This window comes from Haliaeetus albicilla, chromosome 25, assembly GCF_947461875.1.
Source record: "Haliaeetus albicilla chromosome 25, bHalAlb1.1, whole genome shotgun sequence".
Classification (NCBI taxonomy): Eukaryota; Metazoa; Chordata; class Aves; order Accipitriformes; family Accipitridae; genus Haliaeetus; species Haliaeetus albicilla.
Window position 1 is genome coordinate 10,275,957 of NC_091507.1, and position 5,091 is coordinate 10,281,047.

The window sequence follows — 5,091 nt, forward strand, 5'->3', positions numbered from 1 at the left end:
TAGAAGGAAGCTCAAACCGTTATAAATCACAGGCTTAAAGTCAGTTTCAGCAGTTTTTGAAATCTGTCCTACATTATATTAAATTGTGAAACTCCACCAGATGAAGAATTGAGAGTAAGAAGTTATGGTGCACTTAAACTACTGTAGTAGAAAGTTATCAGATGACCTCCTTCCTGTTAAGGATAAAGATCAGGTACATCATCTTCCTGTTGCTTTTCAGAGGTATTTTTGTGTAACTTCTGGTGTAAATCATGAGCTTATAGCCTCCTCTGGTATTCAGTCACCTGGACTGATTTTTGCAGGACCACAAAGGCAGGTCTTACTCTTTACTGGTAGCTCAGCACTCACATTAGTCTCACAAATCCTAAAGTTAGTGTTAAAGGGAAGTATAACCACAACATATTTATGATAAGTAACAGTTTTCTTTAACACCCTCCAGCTAATTATTAAATAATTATTTCTATAGATACATTGAAAATTAAAAAACCCTTAAAATCTTAAGTATTTCTTTAAACATGGTATTTTAAATATACTGTCCATCCATCCTGTGGAATTTTTTCCATGCTTTGCTGGTAACAGAGGTGACTGATGAAATTGATGAGAGACTTGACTAGTCTCGTGCATGAGGCATGAGCCTCATGTAGCTGGTTTGTCTAATGGTCCACTGCAGCCCGACATGTTTCACCTCACGCATTCCTTCTCCTGCCTTAGAATCCTGCTTAACAAACTGGGTTATCGGTTGGGGTTGAGAATCAGGGGAGAGATTGCCTGTTCAGAGAAGTTTCTCTAAAGGACACACAGGTCAGCAAAAGACTTGCATTGTAATTTCTCCTCCAATATGTGACTGGACACAGGTGTTTATATGACATTACAAAGAGGGACACATCTCCCAAATATGACCTAATCATATGAACAAGGGAGACTCATGGTTTCAGCCCAGCCAGTAACAAAGCACCACACAGCCGCTTGCTCACTCCTCACCACCCTGGTCCCGGTGGGATGAGGAGAAAATATGAAGAAAGACTTGTGGGTCGAGACAAGGACTGGGAGAGATCACTCACCACTTACGGTCATGGGCAAAAGACAGGCTCAACTTGGGGAAGAAACAAAATCAATTTCATTTACTACCAACCAAATCAAAACAAGGATAATGAGAAGTAAACCCCAACCTGAGAATGCCTTCCCGCCATCCCTCCCTCCTGCCCGGCTCAACCCCACTCCTGGTTCTCTCTCCCTCCTCCCCCCGGCAATGGGGGCTGGGGTCAGTTCCTCACACCCTGTCTCTGCCGCTCCTTCCTCCTCAGGGGAGGAGGACTGCGCACTTGGGCCCTGCTCCACCGTGGGGTGTCTCCAGTGGGAGACAGCCCTTCACGAACTTCTCCAAGGTGAGTGCTTCCCACAGGCTACAGTTCTTCACGAGCTGCTCCAACACGGGTCCCTTCCACGGCCTGCAGTCCTTCAGTCACAGCCTGCTCCAGTGTGGGTCCCCCATGGAGTCCCGGCCATCCTGGGGGGCATCCACCCCCTTGCTCCAGCGTGGGCTCCTCTCTCCCCGGGCTGCAGGTGGGCATCTGCTCCCCTATTCCCCTCCGTGGGCTGGGGGGACAGCCTGCCGCCTCACCGCGGGCTGCAAGGGCATCCCCTCCTGCCCCGCTCCTCCTCCCCTCCTTCCTCCCTGACCTCAGTACCCGCAGAGGGGTTCCTCTCCCATCCCAATCCCCCACTCACCGCAGGTTTCCCCTCTGAACTCCGTTCTCCCAGCGGCGCTACCGCCGTCGCTGAGGGGCTCGGCCTGGGCCAGCGGCGGGTCCGGCTTGGAGCCGGGGAAGCTTCTAGCAGCTTCTCAAAGGACCCGGCCCTGCAGACCCTCACCCCATACCAAAAACCCACACCACACAAACCCAAAACAGAGACCTTAGTTGAAATATACCTAGTTCAAAGCAGTATGACCTGGAAGGACATCTGGGTAGGAAGTAACAGTTACCACACAAAAATCAAGGAATATGAACTATTAAGCTTCCTAGCATTAAATCTTGTTAAATGAATGTTTAAGTCTGTTTTTAGAGAGTGCCTTCGTGCCTTCTCCCTGCCTGGTGTTCTCTCCTCCAGCTGAAATCAAAATACCAAGCCCTGCTACTGTAAATTGGCAAACAAAAACAGAAATGAGGCTTATGGTGAGGGGAAAAAAAAAAAAAAGATTTGTAGCATTAAAGCCTTTTATGACTGAGGCAGCACACATGTTATACATTTGTCCCAGCCCTTGTATCCTGTTTTGAAAACCAGCCACAGATTTCTGATTTACCAGCCACGGAGGGTGTACTTTCATTGCCTGGGGGCTTTAGGGTATGTGGTTCTTCCCTCACTTTTTGATGCTTCCAGAGGAACGGATCAGTGAATTAATCTGAGTTAAAACTCCTGGCAAAACAGAAACAAGGCTATTTTTAACCTGGATCAATTCCCTGATTCGGTTCGCTGTGTTTCTCCAGAAACAGCAGAGTTGAGGGTGTGGCGTGAGGGGAAATGGACTTGTATGGGTCAGCTGGGAAGCAGGAAACCTTTCAGACAGTGCTGTCATTAAAGCCCAGGTTTCATGGTACTCAGCCTGTCATGAGGCAGCTGTTAAGATCCGGAATCCTTCTCGCTGCGAAAATCCCCCCCTTTTTTTTTCTGATGGGGTGCTGAAATGGGTGGCTGCCACGCTCCTCATGCCACAAAGGGCACAGGTGACACATGCATGCTTCCGTCATGCTGCAAAGCCTGGAACTTCTCCTTTGGACAGCAACTGAAGCGAAGCACAGGTATGCTTAGATATATAGGAGTTAAGCAACAACCCCAGTTACATTGTATAAAGAACGCTTGAAGCCTTAATATTTAATAATTTTGTTTAAAAGCCATTCACAGTATTCCAACCGTTAATTACTACTGTACATACCATTGCAGTGTCTACTAACTGTGTAGACCTTTAGTTAACATCTAGGACAACAAATTATGGCTCAAAACATTGTTTGGCTACATCATCTAAAGAGTAGAGAGGTTGCTTTTAATCTAAAGTAGGAAACACATATAATGTCAGAGGAGATGTAGAAACACCAGTAAAGTTTTATAGACTTTTCCTTTGAATGTTTAGTAAGTTAAAGCTTTATAGGAAAGGCCCTGGAGCAGAGCCCCTCTGAGCTTGTGTTCATGCTGAACATCCTGCCTGCAGGTGCAGTGAGGCCATCACTTCCTTGCAGTTCTGCATCTGAACCCTAAAGTAAGATTTAGCCTACCCAGGTAAAAATGTACTAGCATTTCTTAATACACTGTAAGAACATCAGTATTATTTTATTATTGTTAGGATTATGAAATTATACTAACTACTATATTTTTACATAATTCTTCACATTGTGTTGGTACATTAAATATATTTTAACTTAAAAAGGACATTTCTGAGGCCTTCTTTCTACTGAGATGGGGAGCCAAAAGAATCTCAGTAGTTATAATAAAGGGGGATGAAAGATGATGTTTAACCCTTACATTGTTGAAATTAGCTGAGGCAGAGACAGTCCCTAATAAGAAGAACTGGCCCCAAGAACCAGCCAACAAGGCAGAGACAGTTCCTGATAAGAAGCAGGAGCAGGCCCCAAGAACCAGCCAAGACTGACCTTGTAGCTTGGCTAAATACCAAGAAACCACTGAGCCTGCGCAAGAAAAGAGGTTACTAGTGGTGATGAAGAGGAGTCGTCTATCTTCATCTCTGCGACCACCAGACGACCACCATAAGGAGGCACTACGCAAGTGCAGTTGAGAGGAGACTATGGAAATGACCTCTTGGAACTCATTTTAATATGAAGCAGCGACAGGCTATGCATACGTATAGGCGTATTGCAAAACCTGATGTATATGTAACATTTGATTGTATAAATTCAAGGCAAACTGCCCTTAAGGCGCGCACGACTTTGGTGGGACTACCCCCCCATGCTGCCCAGCGCTGAATGAACATACCTACTTTACAATCTTACTGATTGTGGAGTCTGTTTTCTGCATGTCACTACTGCTCCTCCCGATCCATTGCTACTCCTTTTTTTGTGCCAATATAAATGTTTTAATAGAGAAGAGGGAGAAGATACTTTGGCGGGGCAGATTACAGTCCAATATTTGTTACGAGATAAAGTGAGACAAAGCCCAACGACAAAGGACAGGACAACTGCGGCAAAGCAGGGACTGTTACAGGAATTGGTCAATAATAACATTTCCCACCGATTTGGTTAGTTTCTTTCTAGAAGGAAGCTCATGGCTCGGCTGTTGTCCTTGCAGCCCTATAAAACCATACTGCGGGTCAAAAGCATTTTCAACTGCTCAGCAAATGTTTTGACATGGAACCAGGACAAAACTGGTTTCTTACACCACTCCCAACGTGCACGCTCGTGTCCTGTGTCCTGAATATCCACTGATGGCGGTTTATCCAGCTGCGCGGAAGCAGAGGTTCAGTCAGGGAGGAACACACCCAGCTGCCTCAGAAGAGCTGGGTGGCAGCCAGGCCTGTTGGCGCAGGGTGGGCTCAGCAAGACGCTGAAATGCGGTGTCTTAAATAGTACGTACTAATTAAATACAACTGAAAAGGGTCACAGAACAGCTGGTGTGATGTGGAGCACAGAGCCCTTGGGGAAACCTGAGTGACGGAGCATCCTACCCTAACTAACCAACTGATCAAGACAGGTATCACGTTTTGGTTTGCTGCAACGCAGAGCCAGCCCCAGGCCCTTATTTGGATGGCTACTAACACCCTAATTGCTCATCCCGCGTGGTCGTGCCTTTATGGGGGCGTCTCCGAAGACAAGTGACATTTCCGTGACAGAAAGATACTGCAGAAGTGGGGCTGGAGGGCCACCGCCCCGCCAGGCGACGCAGGCCCCCAGCCCGGCCCCTCAAGCCCCGTCCCGCCACCGAACACGACGGCGACTGCCTTCCTCCCGCTTGCCGCCTTCCTCCCGCCCTCCCGCTTGCCGCCCCGCGCGTGCGCACGCGCCCTCCCCCCGAAATCCCTGGCGGGGAGGGGAGGGAGGAGCCTCTCGCGAGCAGGCGCAAGGAAGTCTCGCGAGAAGCGCTTCC